A 26,009-nucleotide genomic window follows, 5' to 3' on the forward strand; every position below is an offset into this window, starting at 1 on the left:
GTATGCATTAACTTTTTTATTTGGGTTCCCATAGAAATGTGAAGTGCTATGAACAACCACTCTTACATAGACACAGAGATCATGTTACTAAAGAAGCAAAATCTGGCTCCACACAGACACAAGAACAAAAAAGCCTTTGCTGCAGAACTCACCAGGTTGCTTTTACTTGCCTGGATTTTGATGGGCCCATCACATTTATAGGAAACATTAAGGCAACAAATGTACCTGGAATACAGGTCTACTGTGCGACAGTCCAGAACGTTAACATCATTATTTCTAATAAAACAAGTGTGCTGGCTGGTCCATAGTAAATACAAAAAGAACAGATCAACGTATCTTGCTACAATATCACACATTCAGGATGTAAGCATACTGGCGTCACAGAACAGATGAGAAACATGGGAGATGTTAGATTTACTTGAGAAAAATGGTATTTTCACTTGCAAGAAACATTGTGTGTAGAAGGAAGGTGGACTATATCCAGTGTTCTAGAACTCTCCTTTGGGCTGCACCACATTTAATGGCAAAGTTATCATTCAGATCACTTCCTTATTTGTAAACACACATATGTTTAGAAAATGTGACCCCTTATTTGGAAGAGCAATACTGGCCAGGTCATGGACTTAACTCCCCTTAGTACTGCCCAGAAACTGGCGTTGAGGACTCCACTTGTGATCTATCGACCTGAAACAGTCTGGGAATGCCTGGACTAAATGAATTGGAGCAGGACTGTCCTGTGACAGCTGTGGGCTGCACACAGCCCATGCAGAATTAAGTTGTGGCCCTGAGGCTCCTGTTCAGCTGCTGCACCCCCAGTTTGGGTGGGGGACCAGAGTGCCTGCACAGCGCAGGCCCGTACCTCGCCCTAGTGTGGCCTGTCGGCATTTGGCCCCGCTGGTGCAGCCCACGGGGTGTTCAGCCCGGTCACTTAGAAGCTGTAAGGGGGAAGCCCTGCACAGGGTAGCACAGCATCCCACACAGAATCAGCTCCCGCACGAATCTGAGGGGGCCTCAAGAGCCCATCCTACACCGAGACAAAAAACACGCGTATTTCAGATCATCCCCAGAAGACGGCTCAAAAAAACCTCTGGGGAAGGCCACCCCGGGCGGGCCCTGCCCATCCGCCCTTCACCATCCCCGCTGCAGTCCAGGCTGGTTTCTTCCGTGCTCCCGAAAAGCCAGTGATTACCAGCTCGGTAACGCGGGTCCGGCACAGACCCGCCTGGCTGCGGCCTAGTCCCCTCATGCTCCCTCCTAGCCCGGCTCCCCGCCTGCCTCGAGCTCCGTGTAAGGCGCGAGGCGGTACCCCCTCCCCGCAGGGCGCAGCGGGGCGGTATCCGCCCCTGCCCCGGCAGCACGTGGGAGCGAGGCGGGCGCCCCAGGTGCCCGACACCGCTCGGGCAGCAGCTGCACACCCGCGTGGGCGGCGCGCGCCGCCTTTGTGTCCCGCGGCCCCCGGTAGCCGTCAGCGGTTCCGCCAGCCGCGCTCCTATTGGTCGCCGCGCCTGTGACGTGAGAGGGTGGAGCCCCAGGCCGAGAGGTGCCGGTTGGAGCCGGTGCGCCCCTGCCCCTGTCCCTGCGCGCCGGACGAGGCGGGACCCGCGGGCGGGCGGGCTGGGGGCGCGGGGCGGCCTGGACTGGACACAGGTGAGCGCGGGGCGGGGTGAGGTGAGGTGAGGTGAGGGGGAGCAGGGCGGGGCGGGGGGTGAGCGGCACGTGCCCCGCCCTTACCTGCGACGGCAGAGAAACGGCTGAGGGGAGCTGGAAGGCGCCGCCCCCTCCCCCCCCCGCCGCGTTTGGCCGCGGGTCCACGCGGTATACTGCGCTCCCGCCCGCACGGCCGCGTCCTCGAGCGACCCCGGAGCCTGCAGGTGACCTCGGGCGGGCCCCACAGAGCCGGTCCGCGCCCTGGCCGGCTGCAGCTGCGAGTCTGGCACTGCAGTGTCTCGGCAGCCCTGGAAGCGGGGCCCAGGCGGGCTCCCGAGCAGGTGCGTCGAGCCTGCTCTGCAATGTAAGGAAGGAGTGCAAAAGGCCAGGCTGTCGCAGCTGACTGTCCTGCAGCTGGATTTAGGTGGGAGGGAGCTTATTTTTCTAAATTATATTGATTCTGGGCACTTTCTGAACACCGGTTGGAAAGTTTTTAATTACTCAATGAATCATTTGATTAATTGAGTCTGTTCTAACACGTTTTAATCAGGACGTCACGGAGCACGGGTATCGGCAGCCTTGGGTAGCGGCTGCCGCTAGAGAGACGCGGCTACGCTGGACAATTGAGTAGTTTTGAGAAATGGTCAATGATTGTGATGTGTTACAAACCCAGTGTGGGACTTGTAAAGCTCTTTACTCTTTACATGGTGCCCTGTTATTCCTCTGGGTTCAATGCCTTTTATAATCCTGAAGTTTACATTTGTGTTTACAATAACCTAATTTGACTGAACCTGCCACTGAGCATGCTCCTCCAAGAAGACAGGGGCCAGATTTTTAAAGGTATTCGGGTACCTAACTCCCACTGATCGCTGTGAAATAGCTGCAAAAACAATCTTGTTCAAAAGGTGTCTGCAAAGTAATATTTTCTTTTTATAAATGAGCAAAGAACACATCGGCCAAAAACACACCGTAATGAACAAACACCGTCGAAAACCTGTTGGAAACGGATAGATTAACAGAAACCTGCATTGTCCTGCTGTGCTAGTGTTTTGCTATTATAAAATGACGTTCTCATTCCTCTGTTGCCATTTGAATCTAAGTCTGTTCTCAGCCTCTTTGTATAATACATGTTCTGTTAAATCATCAGGCCCACGGCTGTGAGCTCTACTAAGAGGGGAAGAGATTTTTTTTCATAACTGTTTCAGCTAGTAGCTGTGGAAATGGGAGAAGATCAATTCTATAACTTTATAATTTCTTCTCTTTCCTGTCTTTTATTTTTCTTTCTTTCTTCATATCTAATCTACTCCATCCAGCCTACAAATATTTTCCTTCCCAAAATCTGTCTTCTTCAATGAAGGGAGGATTTGGAAAACTTGAGAAGAAGACACCAACACATCCTTTCCCTGGGCCTTAGAGGGAAAAGCGAAGGTATTCTTGACTTTCTGTCACTTTCCACCTCTCCAGGAAGTCATGATGCCTGTAAGGATGAAAATAATTACATTACAGAAGCTTCCATCAATATATGGACACTGAAAAATAAGTTCTTTTTTGTAGAGTTGCTAGAGTAGGACCACCAAAGTAGCATTTTGGTGGGTACCTTAATATACCAGCTGCCAAAGTCAACTACTTTTATTACTCCAGTACATAATCAGACCTGCCAAATGTCACACGTTTGCAAATACGTACAGACAGAAAAGCCTTCACCCAGAAAATACCTTTTGATCAATGGAAAAATACAGTGGGTTGGGAATCTGGAGATCATAAATTCTAGGCTTGCCTCTTTTTTGCAGAATATGAATAATATTTCTGCAATTTTCGACTTTTAAGATTAAGCAAGGCTTTATGCCCCTACCTACGATTAGAATTTAATTCTCTAACTTACAGTTCAAAGGGGTCCGTACCTCCCTTCCAAATTTTTTAGGGTTCACAAATGAAAAAAGGTTGAAAATCACTGCTTTAAGCAAGTGGCTATCACCTGTTCTTTGACACCATTTGTAAGACGTTTGTCTCTGTAGTGCTTGTATAGTAGGAATAGATTATTATCCTACCAAGTGACAGAAGTTTGTGCTGGGGATCTGATGATGTTGGGTTTAGCTGCAATGGACAATTCCTATGAGGAAAAGACATACATGCAAGGAGTAAAATCAAAGTTATGGATAATTAATTCTTGCTTATGGATAAATAATGGATAATTAATTAAATAATAAATGGATAATGGATAAATAATTTTATGTTTCAAATATTTTAAATAAATTATTAAAAAAATAAAATATGGATAAATAACATGGATAAATAATGGATAATTAATTCTTGCTTGTCTTTACTTTTAAACACTTAAGCACTAGAATATGAGTTTTCTTTTACTATAGTAGTTTTGCATGCAATGTGTTTTGTCTGAGAGACTCACTTAATTGCTAATAAGATTCGGATCTTTACATCAGTTTGATTCAGCTCAGTAAGAATTGTGTTGTCTATTGCATTTAATAAGTGTGTTACCTACATAGGAGGAGTTTGCACATCAGAAACTCATCACTATGTTTTGCATTGGTTCTCAAACTTAGCAGAGAAGCAAAGACCTATGTAGGTTGTGGAGAATGAACTGTCCCTGGTACTTCATAAGGAGTCCTCTTTTTCCCCAGTCAAGCTTGAAATATTTTAGTAGGGAAGTTAATGTGGATGGTTTGCCCTGCTGCTGTCCTGTAGATAAGCAGAGGACTTTTCATTCATATAGAATATTTTTAATAACTTGTAAATCCCATTGTCTTAAGAATGCAGGTTTCTGTAAACTAATTTATCATGAAATATCTTACATAAGACAGTAGTGTTGAAGTGATGTTGTAGACATGATAGTTCAGGAAAAATGCAAGAGGCAATGATTTTCATGGATGATCTTTTTTTGTTGTTGTTCTTGACCAATTATATAAGTGATGGGGAAATAAGAGTATTTGGTATCCAAAAGCTTGTCTTTCTCGGGCCTGAGAAAAAAACACAAGATATAATTTCTGTCACCATGTCATCAGACTTGGCAGAAATGCAGTCAGAAACAAAAATAAGTTTCTTCTGCAAGTGATTGACATGAATATCTTTATTATTTAGTTGTGAGTTAAAATTCTAAACGAGTCAAAAGTGAATAATAAAATTTCTTATCCAGTTTCCTCAACACTTAGATTTAAGATTGCTGGACTTGACAACCATATTGCCAGCATGATAGTTTGTATGCAGGCTAGTACCAGGTCTGATTTCTCTTCAGAAAATTTCTGCTAGCCAATACCATTTTAATTTAAGTAGAATAAAATTTGTGAGAACTCAAATGGTATTTTTTCTATCCTGAAACAGTAAAAAACACAAATCTAGATTTTTACCATTTTGAAAACTGAATTGCAAAATTAATTAGTTACACAACCTGCCTGGAATTTTCACTGTAAATGTGAATGCACTTCCATAATCCATTTCATGTTGTTATTTTCACATCATATACATGGATGTAGTTTTTCTCACCAAGATTGATACTAGCATGTGAATTTCTAAGGATGTAATCAACTCTTCAGACACTGGGCAGGTTAAATGAGGAAATGCCACTGTCAAAAAGCAACCTGTTGCCTTGATTTCAGAACCTGTCAGTGAGGTATTTGGTTTTCATTGCTGATTTTTTTTTTTTTTCTGTAATGTCAATGGATTTTTTTTAAGTAATCTGTTTTTATAAATATGGTCTATTAAATTGGATGTCATAAGCATGCATTTTATTAACAAAAAAAATCATTTTTCAGCATCTTACTGAGAAGACCATGATGTATCATTAACCATGGGGGGGGGGAGAGAAAAAAAAAACAACTTTTGATCTGTATTGCTTTTTTGCCTCTTCAAAATAAATTAAACAAAAAGCTCTGTTAATTATTAGGCTACATTGTAAGATTTCTATAGCTTAAACTAATTATAGGTTAAACTAGGAATGGAAGGGGCCTCTGGCCATCATGTCTAGTATCCTACATTTACATGCAGCTGTTTGCTTATAGACTAGGGACAGAAGTTGCACACCAACCGGTTTAAGTGATCATCAGAAACTGGTTGAAACCTGTAACAGAACAGAAGTTCAGTGTGCATAAACCACTTTCAAAATAGCCAGAACTGGTTTAAGATGCACTTGGATAGATGTAGTATCAGACTTCATTGATTTAGGTCACATTGGTTTACGGAACTTCCGTCCCAGATCTCTTTCTGGTTCAAGTTAACTCACAGTCCTCCAGCATCCCAGGATGCTTTGCAGCCCTGGTCTATGCTGTCTGTTCCAATGGAGCAGGGACTGCCTTGCCCCTCTGCTCCTTAGCCTGCTTCCTGCCTGTATTCATCAGCCCATGGGGGGGTGGGGAAAGAGGGGAACAAATCCCTAGACTCTCGTAGCCTGGGTCTACACAGCCCTCCCTCTGGGGGGCACTCCCCTGCACCGCTGCTTGCCTTAGCTGCTGCCAAAGGAGGGAAGAGGAAGGAGTTCCCAAGGCCCCGGGGGTGCAGATATCTCAGGAGGCTTCCTCCACCCTGACTTAGGGTCCCCTAGCCAGGCACAGCCCTAGGGGCAGAGGGGAATTCCGCCCTTCCTCTTCCCAGCTGCTGATTGCTTCAGCCACTGCCGCAGGCGGGAGGGAGGAGTCGTCGTCTGGGCCAGTGTCTGTCCCTGCAGCCCAGCATGGGGACAACAGGAAGCCCTTGCCTTGGCCGGGGTGGAGGGAAGAGCCCCCCTCAGGGTCCCCCAGCCCAGGGCAGCCCCACAAAGCTGAGGGGAATTCTTCCCCTCCCAAACCCCACAGCTGCTTGTCTTAGCTGCTACCAGTCTCAGGGCAGCCCGGGACAGCTTCAGGGAGCCAAGGGAAATTCCCCCACTTCTCCACAGCTGCTTGCCTCAGCTGCTGCGAATCAGAGGCAAAACCAGCTATGGAGATATTACTACATAAAATGTAAGTGCAAAGGTTTTAATATAATTACTATAAGATCTGAATGAATAGTATTAGAAGTATAGAGTCAGTCTTGTCTTTTGAACAAAACAGTAAAACTTACAATTTGCAAATAGGTTAACTGTGGAATCTTTGGGGAGGGAGGGTTTGGGGGAGTTGATTAAAAATTGACAGGCCTGAATTTCAAGCCAATGGTGATTTATATTGATACAAGGTGATGATTTATTATTTTGAACCTTTGAAGAGAAAGAGACTGAAACCAATTCCTGTAGTGCTTTGTAAGCAGATTGGTAACATAAGAAAACTGTTTGCTAAGTAAACATTAAACATATTGTTTAAATATGAACATTGTAGTGACAGTGATTTCAATTAATCAGGGCACTTAAAATGCATGGTTAACTGAAATGGGATGGTATCATTCATATGCTCTAGTACTTTGCTAAATTGGGGTCTTTTCAAGACCAGTGTGTAGTTTGTCTCAGCCTGACATTCTAATTCAAAGGTAAGGACTCTTCACTATTGTATTTGTGAAGTTACTAATTGAGTTTGATGGTCATAAGGATATTAAACTTTAATTGCTATATTTGGATTTTAGCTAATAATGAAGCAGAGCTGAATTTTTATTCAGAAATCATTGTTCCTATAAAGTTGATCGAATTGAAACTCATTATCTACTTTTAACAAAACCTGTTGTTGATAAACCAGTTTTTAAACCTACTTGGATAGCACTCTCATAAAGAGATTTTCAAATAGCAGAGTACATTCCAATTACATAATGCACAATTTGGGCTTGAGAACCCAGAGTTGTTAGGACAGTCTCTTTATATTTGTTGTTTTGAAGGCTTCCCATAGCAGTTTCATTAATAATCCTTGTGTTTGTGTGTTTATAAGAGACCAGATTAATAATGAATCATATTTAGGTGTTAAAGGTTCATGTGTTTTCTAAATCAAAAATGGTCTTGTAGCTGGTTCTACAGTCCAGTGACAGCATAGTTTGAAGGATGCAACTTGAAAAAAACATGATCCTGAAGTGTATTATTGAGGCTGAAAGACTTGGGAGACAGCAGCACTCTTGCTACTTGAAGAATAGGGCTAAGTTGTTTCTTATTATTAGGTGCCTCTTCCACCCTCAACCCTCCAGTAACGCTTTTTGTAATGTCTTAATCTGAAAAATGTGACTATTTGCTTTTTCTAAACTGTAGTGAACTGGGCTTTGGAGACTTGTGTACATGTACTTACATGCATGGTAGCTGAGACAGAGAGGCAACCATACACTAAGGTTGTATCAACTCTGTGGCACCACTTTGGTTTATACCTACTAGATAGACATTAGCCACTTCTCTGATTTCACATTTTATGAAGTATGTTTCATTTTATTAGGTTGGCTTTGAAGCATGACTGACTTCTTTTGAAACTGGAAATATTTAATCTTGTTAAGTAAGATACTAACCACCATGAACAATTTAATCAGTTTTCCAATGACAGGAGTGCTACAGTCATATTATATACTTAGTTTTGTAGTTGCACACATTTACACTCCCGCAATTTAAATATCCTTTTCTTTATGACTTGAAAATAATTAACTACAGCTTTCTTGTCTTTCCTTTTTGAAAACTACTTCTCTGAATTTTGTCATAGGTATCCATCCAATATCAGCAAAATTTAGAAATTCTTGAAAAGTTTTTCTATTCAGGATTCATTTAAGCTTCAAAATGTATTTCAGTGTGCCGGAAACTGACTTCAGTGAATGAAAGAGACCCAAGGACAGGGATTCAGAAACAGACAAAGCCTCATATTAATAAGCCTTAAAGGCCAATTCCTAATTCAGCTCTCAGTGGGTGGGTATAGTTGGTGGCTTTACACTGGCCCAGTCCATAATGGCACTCATAATGACCACAAAAGATTTCTTTGGGGTCTCAGTGGGGCGAATGGGCAGTGTGCATTGATAGTGCATTCATTACCATGGGTGGCATTAGTTGATAGGAGTACTGAATTTAGCCAGCATGGTACCTTTAGGGTCTGTCATCAACCCCTCATCACTCTGAGAATGCCCAGTGTTTTCCTGACATCATCCAGAACTCACTTGGGTTGAAACTTGGTATCAGCCACTGGGTAGGTGCATAACATGCACAGGAGTTTCATGGCAATACTTGTGAGTTTATTAATCATTTGCAGAAAACAGATGGACCTTGTATAGTTCTGTACCAAGAAGGTAGACCAATACAGGTTTTAGGCCTAAATGCTTTGTTGTTAATTTCTTAGCATCCTTTCAGCTTGGTCTGCCAAGTAACAATAGCATAACATATGTGTATGTTTGTTTTTTTTTTAAATACAGATTAATTTGGAATTATTTTTGTAACCTTAAATTCTGTTATGAAATGGTTCCTTGAGATGTATTTGTTCAGGAGGCATACATCTGTTCCCTGTCTGTGTTTAATATAACCCAGAACTAGAAGAGGCTTCTTCGAAGCCCAGTTGTCTGCTGTCACAGGCGACTACATAATGAAATCCTTTTCATAAACTTACCATGCTCCATTTTTTCCCATTACATCAATTGGAAAGCTGTTTCTGAACCATGCTGCTCTGATGGCTATAAATTGTCTTCTAATTTCCAACCTAAATTATTCATGGTTCATTTAATCCCAGTTGTTCTTATGCCAGCACTGTCCATTAGCTAAAATATCTTGTCTGGTGCTCAGCATCCTGCCCTCAAAAGTATTTACAAAGAGCAATTATATCCCTGCTCAGCCTTCAGTTTGCTAGGCCAAAAAACAAAGCTCTTATTCTGCTTTCATAAATTCTCAATTTCTCTGATCATCTTTATGGTCTTTCTCCAAGGCACCTGTTCCAGTTTGAATTAATTTTTCTTGAACATGAGTAACTAGAATTTTATCTAATAATCCAAATGAGTGTGCGCTAGTGTCTTATATGACAGTATTGCTTCCTAGCTTCTAGTGGAAATACTGTGATACATCCTCAGGTCAAACTAGCTGCTGGTTTTAGTTGTTTTTTTTTTTCCCCACGGCTTCATCTCAGCTGTGGTTTGTAGTTAGTCATCCTATAAAAGGGTCTTTCTCCTGTTGTTTCCAATTTACGATGAAATACTCTGCTATAGGATGAGATTTCCTATCTTAATCAAGTCACTTAGTGCATCTGAACTCTATATGCCAACAACATTTCTTACCCTTATTTTGTGACAAAATCATTAAGGGAAATATTAAATACAGTCATCCTGCTGCCAGTCCTTGAGAGAGTTTTCTAAAGTTCCTTGTAGCCCATTAGGTTGTTACCAATTATGACTATTAACATTTGATAAGTTAGCATAATAAATGCTTTACTTTAGTTTAGATCTACTAAATTCCCATTGTCTTTCTTTGGTAATATAACTAGTTTTCTAGAATCCAGTTTAGCCTGGCTAGATGAACCAGACTTCTGGTTAGTCTGATCTTTGAAAAAACTACATCATTTTTTAAAATCTAATTTATATCTATGTCCTAAATTTGTCCTGAAGTCCTGCATGCTTGTTCTTTACCTTAAACACAAAAATTAAAAGTTTAAATCTTTTCTGCAGTTGCTTGAAACCCTTTCCATTATGTTTCATAGATTTCATAGACATTAGGGCTGGAAGGGACCTCGGAAGATCATCGAGTCCAACCCCCTGCCCGAAGGGCAGGAAGTCATCTGGGGTCATAGGATAAGCACCTCTTGAAGGTGTTCAGTGTAGGTGCCTGATCCACCTCCTATGGCAGGCTATTCCAGACCTTGGGGGCTCGGACAGTAAATAAATTCTTCCTTATGTCCAGCCTGAAACAGTCTTGCACTAATTCATAACCATTCAACCTCATCATCCCTTGGGGCGCTCTGGTGAACAAACGTTCCCCCAGGTACTGGTGGTCACCCCTGATAAACTTATAGGTAGCCATCAGATCACTCCTGATCCTGAATTTTTCCAGGCTAAAGAGCCTGTCTTCAGGCTTGGATGCTTTGCCTCAAAGTTTGGTGTCATCGGCAAACTTGGCCAGTCTGCTTCCGACTCCAATGTCCACATCATTAATGTTGACTGTTCTATATTCATATAACATATATTCTTTGATTCTGGACTTGTGCCAGTGCCAATTCTTTCTTTGTTCTGAAATAAAATGAAAATTACTTTGTCCTACTTATTTGTTCACTAAGCTCTTGGAGTTTTGCTTCCACCTTGAATACAATAAATTCCTTCTTTTAGATGCGTTTTATTTCCATTTGCTTTCCTGTTATTGCCCCATGTTCTAAATACATTTTATTAAAAACAGGGAAACTAGTAATTTAGTTTTAGATTGTCTTTCATTTCAACTTCATATCCCTGCATAGCCCTTCTTTTCTTTTTTTTTTTCTTTCTTTCTTGAAATGTGGCTAAGGTTCCTGGCAGACATTACATTTCCCACCATGATAAATGGTAGCATACCAAACTTTCAAATATCTTATCGGGCAATAAAAAAAAAAACAAACAGCCACAAAAACGGCAAACCCATCTCGAAGATGCTACTTGCTAAACATAGAACTTCTTTGACTGAAGGGTGATATATATCACAGGTTAATCTGAATGTCTAGAATGTTATTTAAGAACACTAGCCAATTACCTGTCAGAAATGATGGGGGGCGGGGGCGCTGCCACCCACCACCCCACATCACCGCCACCTTCCGGGGGGAGGGGGGGGGCTTGCCCCTCTGTCCCCCTCAGCCAGCACCCCACGCCGCTGCCGGGGGGGCAATCCCCTGTGCAAGTGCTAATAGGAACTACTTTAGGCAAAATGGGTCATTAATGGGACCAACATTCTGTCTTGGAGGCACTTTGTAACAGTCAATGAGCCATCACTGTGTTGTGGATCCCATTTCGGCTAGGTAGTCATTGTTGCCATTTAAGGTAATTTTCCAATTAATACTTCATCCCTCCTCCTACTAATAACACAGGCACGGTAGTGCACAGCTGTGAGGACTCTCCCTGCTATTCCTGGCCTCACACCCAGAGCTTGAGATAAGCCATTAATCCTGGCTTTATTGCCAGACGTTTAATGCCGCTGCTGCTACTACAGTGCCACCCCCCCCCTTCCCCCCAGTCTCATCGCTAGTGGCTTCAAGCTTTTTGCCTTGGTTCCCATTCTGAGAAAGTAGCAGCAGTGGTCTCTATTCCCATAGAATCATAGGGCTGGAAGGGACCCCGAAGGATCATCGGGTCCAGCCCTGTGCCTGAGCAGAAAAAACATCTGGAGTCAGACGACCCCAGCCAGGTGACTCTTGAAGACCTCTAGGGTAGATGATTACACCACGTCTGGGGGGAGCTTGTTCCATAGTCTGGACACCGTAGCTGTAAAGAAGTTTTTCCTAATGTTCAGCCTGAAATTCTCTTTCAGGAGTTTGTGACCGTTGTTTCTAGTTTTCTCCCATGGCGCTCTGGTGAATAGTTGTTCACTGAGCCCCTGATATATGTCTCTGCTATAGAGGTAAGCCACAATCGGGTCCCCTCTCAGCCTTCTTTTCTTTAGGCTGAAGAGTCGGAGGTCCCTCAGCCTCTCCTCATATGGCTTACCACGCGAATCCCTGACCACGTGGTGGCCTTTCTCTGGACTCTCTCAAGCTTTAGCACTCCTTGTTGAAGTGCAGCACCCAGAACTGGACGCAGTACTCCAACTGCGGCCATACCAATGTTGAGTAAAGTGGGAGAATTACTTGCAAACAACTCATTAGCATGGATAGAGGCACTGTTACAACCCATGCATTGTAAGCCAGCAGGCAAGGAAAGGCCTTTAGATCATCAGGTCTGCCACTTGGTCAATTTTGAAGACTTCTGTACCAGCTTGGGTTCCTCTGCAAGTGGCCACAGCATTGGTTGTACTGTTTTGGATTCTTCTAAATGCTGATGCCAACCCAAGAAGTCAGCCTGAAGTCTGTCTGATTCCCCCATCCTAGCAAACTCAGGTTGTGCAGTGCAGTCCAGGGCTGTTTCACAATGAGAGAGGATGAGCCATGGGGTGGGCTAGGGGCCCTGAGTCCGTGTGGAGCTGGGGGGAGGTCTGCCACTACCTCCTCCCACCAACCCTAAAAGGCTTTCAGGCTCTCCCACCCAAATATTTAAGTATACTGCATATAGCTCCTATGGCTGTGGGCTCTTCAGAGCAGTGGTTGGACCTTCCCCTCAAATAAACTGGATGGGGGCAAGGAAGCTTGCTCCATTCACATTTGCAAATTGTGCATTTTGAGTGGTGTAGCAGTCACCTGTCTTCAGACTTCTTGAGCTATTGGCTGACAGTTAAGCTAGAGGCAGATTGATTTTGACCTTTCAGGCCTCCCAGTTGGATCACACAAGGTGGTTGTAGCAAATAGTGAAGTACACCATTGGGTATTCCTTGACATTCCAGGAAAGACCCAACTGCACTGGTGAGTCGTCATAGCGTGCCTACCCTCTCCACGAGACAGTATTCAGAGACCAACATTATTTGCAGTAAGAGGCAAGCAAAGGCTGCTGCACTGTCTTGCGCAGCAATAAGCAGGTGCTGCCTCTGCTGTGGAGTTAGATGCATCAGGGTGACATTGGCCAAGGTACTGACATCCTGCAGTTATAGACTAGTGGCATTGGAGGGATCCAAAGTAACAGACCATACTCAACCCCAGCCCAAAGGAGCAGGACAGACCCCACCAAGCACAGTCCCACCCCCACCCACCTCAAGTGGCCCACTGTTTTACAGCTCCCATGAGAGTTAGGAGACCTGGCCTCTTCCTGTACCTAATAGCTGTATGCTTGTGGCTTCCCAAGCATAGCCCCCACTCTCCTGGGTCTTTAGGGAGCAAAAGAGAGAATTAAGTTAACATGCTGAGAGTAGGCAGGGTGAATGAGCCTGTCCACTGGTTGGGTGGCCTTGCAAGTTGCAACCTTTGAGGAGTTCTTCATCCCCTCAGGGCAACAGTAAACTCCTGTTCATAGAATCATAGAAGTAGGGTCGGAAGGGACCTTGTAGATGTTCAAATCCGACCCCCTGCCTGGGCAGGAGGAAAACTGGGCTCAAATTACCCCAGCCAGGTAGGCATTGAGCTGCTTCTTAAAGATCCCAAGGGTAGGAGCCAACACCACTTCCCTTGGAAGTTGGTTCCAGATCCTAGCCGCCCTAACTGTGAAGTAGTTCCTACTGATGTCTAATCTAAACCTACTCTTCAACAACTTGTGTCTGTTATTCCTTGTTATCCCGAGGGGCGCGAGGGGAAACAAGGTCTCCCCAAACCCTTCTGGTCCCCCCTAGTGAGTTTATAGATGGTCACCAGGTCCCCCCTCAGCCTTCTCTTGTGAAGGCTGAACAGGTTCAGGTCCCATAGCCTCTCATTGTAGGGTCTGCCCTGCTGTCCCCGGATCATGCAGGTGGCCCTCCTCTGGACCCTCTCAATATTGTCCACATCCCTCTTGAAGTGGGGTGCCCAGAACTGGACACAGTACTCCAGCTGCGGCCTGACCAGTGTCGCGTAGAGGGGGAGGATCACCTCCTTGGCCCTACTTGAGATGCACCTGTGGATGCATGATAAGGTCTGGTTAGCCCTGCCGACTGTGACCTCGCATTGTTGGCCCATGTTCATCTTGGAGTCAATGATGACTCCAAGATCCCTTTCTGCCTCCATGCTCTCAAGAAGGGAGTTTCCCATCTTATAAGTGTGCTGCCGGTTACTACTGCCCAAGTGCAGCACCCTGCACTTGTCCATATTGAAACGCATTCTGTTTTTGTTAGCCCACCCTTGCAACCTATCCAGGTCTTTCTGCAGTCTTTCCCTCCCTACTAGCATGCCCGCCTCACCCCAAATTTTGGTATCATCAGCAAATTTGAACAGGTTGCTTTTCACCCCGTCATCCAAATCACTGTTCATCCTTTACTGTCAGGCTAGTACCTGTAAATGGCAGTGGTGGCACCTTGGGACCAAATAACAGCCTGAGGATGCAGTCGGAGACTTTCAGAAAGTTTCCAGGTAAAGGAAGAATTGCATCTGCACAAAGATGGACATGCTGGCCTCTTTGCTTCAGGCCAGCTGCTCCTGGATCATGGAGGCCAATCAATGGAGGGAGGAACAGCAGATCTATCACCACCAGTGCATGGCCTCTGTCAGGCACAGGGTTAAGGAGTTGCAGTGCACCACTATGCGGTTTGTCAGGTGATGTGCAGAGGTCAAAGAGTGACACACAGCCATTGCTGAGCATACAAATGAGACACCTGGGGAGTCCATGAGAGTTGAGCAGGAGTCTATGGATCACCTCACATCAGACTTGAACCTGCAGACAGAAGGGATACTTTATGCTCTCTGTGTTGCCCTGCAATTTAACACACAAGTGGGACCATCCAGCAGCCCCTGGGAACACATACTGCTACTGAGTTTCACCATCCCACAAGGTACCTTAAGACAGGAGCAGGAACAAGCACTCTCCAGCCGTTGGACAAGCATGCCCCCACACCCTAAGTAATTATCCAATAATGGCCACTGCACATAGGGATGTGCTGTGTGGATATACTGTGGCTGTCCCAGATGCACAGCATGCTTACATTCACAGGGGAGTGGCAGGTTTCTTCTGTGGAGGTTTCATCTGTATGAAAAATAGTGCCTGTAATAGTATCACCTTTTGTTGATTCAAAAGCAGTTTGAAGAAATCTGTCAGATATAGTCAGGAAACTAAAATATAAGCTGGGGTGATGGAAATGATTCATTATGGGCTGCTTCTAGAAACAGAATAAAATATTATTCTGTCTGAAAGAGTAAAACACATATATAGGAAACATCTTTGGAGGTTTGTTTTGTTTTCCTTGAAAGGTCTTGTTTTTCCTTAGACTATACTCTTACAGAAGGAACATCCCAAAAGCCAAACATAATTTAGCTCCTTCCCCAAAATTTAAGCTAATGCTTGTGTGAGACATTTGGAAAGTCTAGATCTAGAAATGGAGAGCTAATAAGGAAGTCCATAGAATGTTTCAGTTGGCAAGGAATCCCTTTGACAATCTTCAGTAGTTTATGGTTGTCAAAATAATCAACATAAGGCATCAAATCGGGTAGGTCATCCCTAAAAGTTTTTAATGTTGCATTATAAATGTAGACTGCTGAGCTGTATGAAAAGCTATTGGGACAGTCTCTCAAGTCACTTGATAGATACATCCAGCAGATGGCTAGATGTGAAATGTTTGATCTTATTTATAGTTGTACACCTCTGTTGCCCCAAGATTTCTTTTACCAGAGACTCCCAAGGATTGACATGGCCCCTCGTCCGATTTGGTGTCAAGTGAACTTTATTAGTAACTCCTAGGCTTATTACAAGATAATTAGCCTTGCAATATGACCGGGCAAACGGTTCCTTAGACATTACAACAGCGACCTTCGGTGGTACCAGCCTCAGATCCTCTGCTGAGTGTGTGGGATGTTAGTTTCTGGATTCCTTGTTACTCAGAGCAAGAATTCCAAAGCTGCTTCTGTCTCCCCAGGGTGGCAACGCAAACACGCACCGTCTCTTTGTTTGTCCTCTACTTTTGTAATTTTCTCATCTCAAACTGTCCAATCCTCAAGTTTCTTACCTCATCTTTTTAGATAAGGTACTCCAATCCTATTCCATTTTTGGTTTTCTTTCCTTCTAGGGAAACTACTGTACCTGGTAACCCACTGTACCAATTGCAGCACTCATTTTTTTCTCAGTTCCTTAGGCACTCTTTACAATTTAATTACTTAGTTCCAGGAAGGCCTAAAGTTATGGTAAGAGCCTGAGCATAACTCAGTTTGCCTGCTACACTTGTACTACCTGTTATCAATACATTTAATTCAGGGTGTCCCATCTGTTTTGACCAAACACTAACGAGTAGTAGTTTTTACCCTAGTCAGGTGGAAAAAAAATCAGTCCTGCATTCACACTAACAACCACCTCCTCCTCAAAGTCTAACCTACTGTTACATCTCTTCATAGCTGAGAAATCAAACAGAGGTCCAAACCTTAGTCCTCTTTTTCTAACCTGTTATTCAAATACTTTAAGATTTCTCTGTTCTTTCTCTCTAAGGGTCATAGACTGTTACTGTGTGTTATTTGATCAACATACAGTTGTAATCAAGAGGTAATACACATAGAATGAGGTAGCATTGAACAGCAGTCCGATAAAATAGCTTTTTAAAAATTAAATTAGTACAGCTACATAATCTTGTCCTTAAGACACGTGTATTACTACACAGATGCAACTGGAAAACATCTTGAAGTTAATAATACAGAAGAAAATTGACTTGCTAGATTCCAGCATAGGGGAGGATTCTTGTCTTGTCACAATTCTGTTGCAATCCATTTGATACGCTCAGTAAGACAGTCGAGGAAACAAATTAGCTTTTATTTGTAGGAGCCCTTTTGTGTGTGCTTCTAGCATTATTAGTTGGATATTAATTTCCCCCAGTCATTTCCTTTGTACAGTTTGGGAATTGATGCCTCTATTGATCATATATACCTTACTGAGGGTCATCGTGAACTGGCCTGTCTTTGGGGAATGCTTACTGTGTATGTTTTTGAGGCTCCCTAGTTATGACAGATTTTAATATTTTGTGAATGATACTTTTATGCTCGGGGCTTAAATACTTATTGATGTTTAATTTTTTTTTGTTTTAGTGGAAGCCATGTATTTCTGTTCCATATGTCACCATTGGTAAATTCCCTGCTTTCCACTCTTTCCCTACCTTCCTCAGTTTTAGTGCTTGCTAGTTTTTCTGAACATACTGAGGACTGGGAGGGGGGGAAAATACAGGTTTGTAGGGCATAATGCTTTACATTAAATACAAAAGTTCTCACGCTGGAAATAAATGAACTGTGATGAGATCATGCCAGCAGGTGGTGTCTTTATTGAATTGGTCCTATCATTATATAGGAATCTCCAAAGTTGTTTTTCAGTAAAGAATATATTTTTGAAGCTTATGTTACATTTTGTATAATATACTTTTTGAGGTTTTTAACGCATTACAGATATTGAGAACATTCCATAGTTGCCCATATATCTGTATTCAGGAAGTATATTAATGAATCTATGATATTTTTATAGGAATTGTCAAGAAGTCACACCAGTGCCAGAGCTCCTGAGTGACAAGTATATAGCAGGTAAGACCAGTCCTGAGTTTTGGAAAAAAAATTACCTCCTTACTCTGTACTAAAAAAGTGAAGGGAGAAATGATTTTAATAGTGACATGTACCATAACATTTTAAGGTGAAATGAAATATCTTTATGGTAACAAATCCACCATTTGAACTCTCCTTTTACTACAATTGGTTGGGAGCATTCTTTCCAAAACAGCCTTATATTTTCCTTTACTATTATAGTATAATCAATATTTTACATTTCATAGTATGGGAGTTGTTTTAGGATTTGAACAGATCTTTCTCAGGTAAATTTGAGTGTGATTTTAAATAAAACCATTCTCTTTAGACAAAATAATTTTAAAGATTGCCTGAAGTGGTGCTCTTCAGAATGAGCCTAAGAGTTGTTTCGGAGGGGAGAAGGGCTATTTTTTAAACAGCAAGGTGAACATACATATTTGGTTTGGACAAACAATTGGCAATAAACTGGTAGCAATTTACATTTAAAACAAATCTGTAATCTTTGAGAGACAAAGACTAGCTGTGCTGAAAAAGTGTGTGTGTGTGCATGTGTCCAGAAAATGGATGCCATGGATTTTCAGTCTATAATTTTTTGTACTTAAATACTGTTTTGATTGAATTATACCACATCTAGTCATACTCGTGCTCCTCCTACCAGTGTCTGTATAGTGTCACAGAAGTAATGCAGTTTGTTGTCGCCCAGTTCTAGGGGTGCACTGATAAGATTTTCTTGGCCAATACTGATAGCTGATAATTAACCAACCATATCGGCCAATGCTGATCCGATAACCGATATTTAGTAATAGTGCAAGGAATTCTGAACTACTGACATATAAATTTATTAGCCTGAAGAAGGGCGTTTGTGCCTGAAAACTTGCAAAGAACAATTTTTCCAACTATTCAGTTGGTCTAATGAAAGATATTGCATCTACCCAAAGAACCTTGTCTGCGTATGTCCTTAGACCAGAGCTTTCCAAACTGTGTGCCGCAACACATTAGTGTGTCGGCGGCAGTGTGTAGGTGTGTCGCGCGAAATGCAGAAAATTTTGCGGAAGGGCACCGCGGAGCTCCCTTACTCGCATCTGCTTCCCTTGGCCCCTCCCCCGGAACTGAATTACTGTGTCGCGAAATGATGCATGTCTAAAAAGTGTGTCACCAACATGAAAAGTTTGGAAAGCTCTGCCTTAGACCAACACTGCTACAACCAACAACTTTTTTTATTTGCTCCCCACAAAGTTCATGCTTCCGTCTCGGGGAGCAGGGCAGACCCTAGTGCAGACAGTGACACCAGGCACATTTGGAGCCCCAGAGCACTCTGCTGCTTCAGTGCTGGCAGGCCCCACACAGCCAAGCTCTGGCAACCACCAGGGAGAAGCCATTTTTTCCAAGGCACCCAATACCCAGTGCCCGCTGGCAGACCAAAATGTCCCTTGTGTGATGCCTGACCCCAATTACATGCAGCCCAACGTCTCTGCGCAGCCCCAGTGCTCAGGAATCTGCTGTATGCATGGTATTTCCATGGCAGTGGCAGCAGGAGCTGGTAACGGTCCCTTTGGTGCTGAGCATGGCACCTATGACTGCTCCCCAGTGCCCTCTTCTGCTGTTTGCTGGGACCTGTAGTCTGCCGTGGGCTCAGGCTGGCAGCAAAAGCACAAGGACCAGACTATGCTCGCCACGGTGCTCTGGGCATGCAACCATCATTATTGGCTACAGTAACCAAAAAAAGGCTGATAGCCAGTAACAGGCAGACAAGGTTCTTTGGGTAAATCCAATATCTTTTATTAGACCAACTCAAGTAGGAAAAATTCTTCTTTGCAAGCTTACAGGTATAAATACCAACCAGTAACATCATTTTTCCTTTTGGCTACCAGATTGCCACTAATAACTGAGATATTTGTGTACCCCTACCCAGTTCATTCAAATCCATCTACCTGCATCTTGCCAATCCATCTTGAGCCCCTTTTTCATATTGAGCATTGGTATTGTGGTATCAGAAATGCTGCTTGCTTGTAGCCTAAAAGTGATTTGTAACTGGTTTTGGCCTAGTAAAACCAAATTACTTACGGGAAGCTTAACTCCTAAGTCCCAGAACTCTGATAAGAATCCAGCCAAAGTAGTGAGAAATCCCAGAAGGCACTGAGCCCAGCAGTAGAACATTGTATCTCCCCAGAATGCAGAAAGCTCATATTTGAGAAGCTCAGGTGAGGTAGATACAAAGACTTTCAACAGTTTATCTTAAATTGGCATAAAAAAGAAAGGTGAATGCCTAAATCTTATGAAAACAAATGATATGTCAGAAAAAAGTACAATGCTCCAATATAGAGAAAATTCAAAGGCACCCAGTAGGGGGAGCCTGGTATCTTCTGTGTTTGAAATATAGAGGTTTAGTAACCAAAGGCTTAATAAAGCTCTCCAGAAAGATTTCCCAGTAGTATTAATTACTCTACTACTTAAGGGTTTTAAGAGGTTAGAATAATTTGTTCTAATAATTGGACCTGGTATCCATTTCTAGCAAGATCACAGAATTAGAGAGAAACCTGTCTCTACAGTGGTTTTGCACACAGTAGGATGCACTCTTGTTACCTTTATTGGTAGAAAAATCTTTAAATTAGAGGGAAGGAAAGGGTAAGCAACCATAAAATTAAGTTAAATATAGTAATCCAGCTATAACTGCCTTGCAGATTTTAGAATAAACTTTTAATTCTGGTGAATGTTAAGATCCTGCTTCTATTTGTTGTTCAGTTTCATTCATGAAGTTCTCAGTTTCAGGATTAATTTGATAAACCTTTTTGCCATCAGTCATATTTGGATGGGTAAAACTAATGAAAAGATTAAAAAAAAAAAAAAAAAGACGACAAACTAGAAAACATTGAAATCACATAGTGAAAGCAGAGAACTGAGCGGTGTGAGAACTCATTGAATGACAGAACAGAAAAGGAAATATTATCACCAGTGGCTAGTGGTCTGGACTTGATAAAACCACATCCACTTTCACCAGTGTGGGAGCTTAGACACAAGAATATTTGCAGAATACATTTAATCTAATTGCATAGTCTCTTGTTTCTCCCTTTACCTCTTGATGTGTATCAGGCTTTATCTAAGGGAGGACGTTTGGGCAGTTTAACCAGATTTTAAACTGGTCTGAACTTCTGTATAGGTATACTTACTTTAATTTGAGTGGCTTTTGGTTTAGCTTGTACTTATTCCTAGTTACTTTAAGCTAAACTAAAAAGGTACATGTAAATGAAAAGAAATATGTCCAAACAACAGTGTGAAAGTGTTAACATTGCAGGTTAGACTGGTTCAGCTTTGACATACTGGTGAACCTTTATTAGGACTCTGCTACATATTCCAATTAAAGCTGGGTAGAAGCCAGCTATAGAGTTGTTATACATTTTCAAGCGCTAGCTTTATAGCTGGTTGACTCTGTTAATACCTGGATAGTCATTTTTATCCTGTAGTAATTACTTTGCACGTTTGGTTCATCTACATTTAAAGCACGATTACCAATTAATTGTGTGATAATTATTTTGTATATGTGGCTGGTCTAAATTTATTGCGTGATTAACCAGTGAATTGCATAATATATGGAATGTGTAGCAGAGACCTTAGTGACTGCCAAAGGTTCTAATATGGAACAGTGTAAGCCAATGGAGCTGACTGCTAGGGTAGTGTAGCACAATACTTCCACGCTAACTTATGGTATTTTAGGCTCTGATACAGTCTTATGGTTCTTGAATGCTCAGTAATCACCTAAAGAGTCTTTGAATACCAGATAGACTTTTTCACATGGTCTGTAAGCAGGATCTATTTTTTGAAAATAAATAAAAATGGTTCATGACTTTGGACGATAGCTAAAATTTGTTCAGAGCTCTGTACAATTTATCTCCTTTTCAACCATAACAGAAGGTAAGAGAACGGAGTGACTCCTGAAACACTTAGCCAGACCTCCACTAAGGTTAATTCTCTATGATCTGTAATAAGCAGACTTGGGGACAACTCTGTATACAACTAGTTTTGGTACGTTTGTTCTTATTCACTTATTTAACTAGTGATAGAATGAGTCCTCTCACCAAGTATGACCTGTTTTTCTTTGTGTGAGGGAGAATGTTCTGCACTTGGGAAATTGTTGAAATATAGTCTGTGTTTTAAATTATGACTACACAAATGCAGTTGCTGTGAGACTATCTCAAGACCAAGCCTAGAACTGCCTGGAGGTATCTCTGTTCAAACAAGTAGCAATCCTACTTGGCAATCAATTGACTTTTCGTCCAGTAAGCCAATTAGGCTCTTTTTTCAGAAAGTTTGGGCACTTCATAAGTGGATGTAGTGATTTTTATAGCAAAAGAAAAAAAACAAACCAACCCTATGTTTTTCTTAGTTCAAATTTCAGGACTGAAGTCTTGTAGTTTTATACCTGTATATTGGTAGGTATCAAAATGGGGATTTATTTTAGACTGCTTTATCTCTTATGTAAGGTATTTCTGCAGTATTTCTTCTCTGTAGGGGGGAAAAAAAACCAGTATAGGACCAGGAGTGGCATTTATATCTCCTAATTTGCTTAATGGTATGTCTGATATATATTTTTTTTTAAGACCTTTTTCACTAATTTGAAGATCTTTCATCTTAGATCTAGAAATGCTCAAACTTATGGTAGTCAAAATCATTTGCCAATAGTGTGGCAGACCTGTTTTATTCTGCTATAGCTGCACTAGCAACACTGAGAAAATGTTTGCCAGGTGTAAGTAAACACTAGTATGCTCTTGATCAGCCTTCTCTGTACAGTAAGTCTATTAAAGGCTTTGGTCTAATAGATCACTGAAAGATTAACTGGAAAAATGTATGAAAAATTACATTTTATTTGGATATATTAAGTACAAAATAATAAATGCTAATACATGTTCAATTTCACATTAAAGTAGTATTCTTTAGAAAGAACTAGAAAAGGGCTTCCTTTAATTTTGTTTGAGTACTGAATGTGCTTGGTGCTGTACAAACAAAATGCTTCCAATATAGGAAGCATACAATTTAAATTACATGGAGATTTAATAAGCAAAGTACAGACTGAAAGGCAAAGCATTAAGTGGTTTAGAATTTGTTTTTATAAACATAATGGTAGGCATAATGTTGAAAGAATTAATGAGCCCCTCTGATTTTGATGAAATCTGTCATGAAATCGGGTCTGCCCTAGGTTGTAATGACAGGGTCTGGACTTAGAATTTTGAGGAGATAGAAATGTACAAGGAAAGGGTAGAGCTGCATACATAAATAATACGAAAGGTTGCAAAAAGATGACTGAAAGATTAAAAAAATCTTTGTTCTTGATGGTTTTCTTCCAGGTTCAGGTTTGTGTCCTTAGTATGGGAATATTGTCAGTATCTAAAGATTCTGCTACAAGGGATTTCTCAAAAATATTCCTTTACCTGACCTTGAGTTCAAATGTAGTTTCTTGTTTGGAGTCCATCAAAAGTTGCTTTCCTTTCAAAGCCCAAATAGTTTCGGGCAGTCAGATTCCTGACTTCCAATCGGTGACATAGCCGTACAAATGGACAAACATTTGGATAAATGTTAAGTAAAATTTGTTGGTGTCTCCTTGTTAGGGCCACAAAGTGCAATCCTGTCTTACTGGAATAACAGAACGGGGCCTTCTGAAAGAAACTGGTTGAAAAGCCTTGATGTGTATGCTCCTTTGGAAAAGAGAACGTACAGAATTAGAGGGGTACCTAAAATGCTTGACAAGGTTAGGACTGCATAAATATGTTTTAATTGATAACGGTAATTGTATTGTTTTGGATCAAATAACATAATATAGTTCTGTTAAAAGCTGCTGGAAACTGTAATGAAAAACAATCTAAAACCAAAAATATACCTTCCCTCCTGTTCAGGGTCTTTTGGAATGGGAGAAGAATAATATCCAGATGAATGGATTAATATATGTATATGTGGCTAAAATTATGTAACTTTGAAGGGTTGTGACAAAATTTGGATATCACATTACATCAAAAATTTAACAAGAATATAGTTTGTAGAAATGGTGTGTTTTGTAAATCGTAGAAAATGGGGATGGAAGGGATGTTAAGAGGTTATCTAGTCCAGTGGTTCTCAACCTGTTTTGTACCAAAACATCCATGTTTACAAGCGAGGCCAGTCCCAGCCCCAGAGTGTGTTGGGCAGGAGGGGCGTGGGCGTGGGATATGGCAGTCCCCAAGTAGCCCCTTGCAGGTTGGAACTCTGCTAGCCTGCAAGGGAAAAGCCATGATTTCCCATGGTTTTTCTTCTTCAAAGGAGAATCTGTTTTTAAAGTTTGTTCATGACCCTTTCGTATATTCTTGCAAACCAGTCTTGAGTCACAACCCACAGATTGAGAAACTCTGATCTAATCCATCCCCCTGTACAAATGGGAACTGATTGCTTCTGTTTTGATTTTTGTGTCCATTGATCAATTCTGAGAGACTTTTAGAGGTGAAGTAATTTAAAAAATTTACCTGAAAACTGGCTAGCTCCATTGCTTTGTCCTGTGCCCTAAAGGCCAATTTTTGTCTGTCATGTAACGCTGCTGAAATCAGCAGTTATGCAAGGATGAGTTTTGCCTCATCTTTCAAGAAAGATTGCCAATTGAATTAAGGCACTTTGAAAAGCTTTTATGGCTTTGATATGGGTTAAAAGCTGCTGGGATGGAACAGAAACTATCAAATGCATTACACTTTAATATTATTTCATTTGATTAGTCACTGTTACACTTATTTGAATAACAAATTTATTTGGATTAAGGATTTTTAGTTTTCATAATTTTGCTTAAACCAATTTTATCTCTAAATGTAGTACAAAACAGTGAGATTTATTGCTTCAGTGTTACAAAATTAAACATGGAAGTTATAAATTGGCTTACTTCATACAAGTTCATGTCAATGAACAAGAATAGTTTGCCAGAGGACTTAGAATATGGTCATTAACAAGTCCAGATGACATAGGATTTTAATATTTAAGATCTTAATAGCATGACACTTACCTTTTTTTGGTAGAAAAAAGTCTTGAACTTAGAGAAGGAGAGAGAAATCACACAATTAATACTGTCTGAGTTATGAAATAGAAAATAGCAACCTTGCAGTTCCTAAAAAGGAGCCACAAAATGACAAAGAGAATGTTTTTATAATACAAAATTACACAGCTTAGTTTTGCTTTAGTATGATGATGGCCATCTATGTATAAACAAGCTCCTCATAGTACTCATCTCCTCTGAGGTCATTCTAAATAACTGCAGCCAATCATACCACCTCAATAATTATTTATTAAAAGTATCTCAGTACATATTTTCATCAATTTGCTTTAAGTTCAGCTCAATATTATCTGTCTTTTCTATGATTTTTAAGATGCATATACTTTATCAAAACAATAAAGTATAATATTAGCCCAGTTTAGCTTACACTGAATTCTGTATTGTAAACCAGGCCATCACTGGATACATTACAAAATGCAGCTGTTGCTAATGATGTATACCTGATTCAGAGCTGTGCTTTTTGCAGTTAATCCAGGTAAAGATTTGTTCATTTCAGCTGTGGTTTTTGCTAAAGTCTAGTCAGCGGTAGTTTTGTTTTATGGTGTAGGGAGACCTGCAAATAAAATGCTGAAAAATATGTAGGCAAACCCACAGTATTTCACTGACTGAGGTGGTTTTTAACCTTGGTTATCACTACTTAAAAGAAATCTCTGTGAGAGAAAAGATGTACTTATTATTTTTGTCAGATTCTGCTTCCCATTTATCTAAAAGTGTGAGGAAGTCGACAAGTATTGTGGAACAGCAACTTTAAGCTTAGTAATGAAGTAGGTGTTTGTGTAGCATGGTCCCCTGTTTCCACAGTACAGATGTTCATTGAATGCTGAAATATGATAGGAAGTACATTTTAATATGTTAAATTAAGAATTTGTTTTGTGGCCTGTACCATAAATGAGTTAAACAACTAAAGAATAAGCCATATGGAAGTACACTTTTTGCTTCTGACCCACATTAGTCCAAGGTTTGTTGCATGTTAGAGGCAGTAACAACATAGGGCATACCTGTGTTCTAGGGCTGTGCAAAGCTTCAGTCTTTGATTCAGTTAGGCCTGATTAGGTGGCCGAATCTCCAAATCGAATTGGAACCCTCCAAATCGATTCAGAGAGATTAGATGATTCGGACATAGCCACAGCTTTAAATGTTTTTTCTACATACCTCAAGGTACCAGGCAGCTCATGAATGCTGAGATGCTGGGGTGCGTGGAGCATCCCACAGGAGCATAGGGGGTCCCCAGTATGCTTGGCAGTGGA

General features: G+C 41.5%; 1 protein-coding gene across 3 annotated transcripts in view; it reads left to right on the top strand.

Moving 5' to 3' along the window:
• Positions 1-1,501: 1,501 nt before the first annotated feature.
• Positions 1,502-26,009, top strand: part of LRRC8B (leucine rich repeat containing 8 VRAC subunit B) — a 40,736-nt gene continuing 16,228 nt past the window's right edge. The window contains exons 1-3 of one of the 3 annotated variants that reach the window (XM_014599767.3): positions 1,502-1,647; positions 17,653-17,708; positions 23,306-23,445. The gene's annotated coding sequence lies outside the window, so the exon portion shown is untranslated. Of the gene's footprint in view, positions 1,648-1,778; positions 1,989-17,652; positions 17,709-23,305; positions 23,446-26,009 lie in introns of those variants that run through there. The other 2 variants (XM_059728031.1, XM_006265700.4) reach the window with 2 other exon arrangements.

This window comes from Alligator mississippiensis, chromosome 5, assembly GCF_030867095.1.
Source record: "Alligator mississippiensis isolate rAllMis1 chromosome 5, rAllMis1, whole genome shotgun sequence".
In the NCBI taxonomy this organism is placed as follows: Eukaryota; Metazoa; Chordata; order Crocodylia; family Alligatoridae; genus Alligator; species Alligator mississippiensis.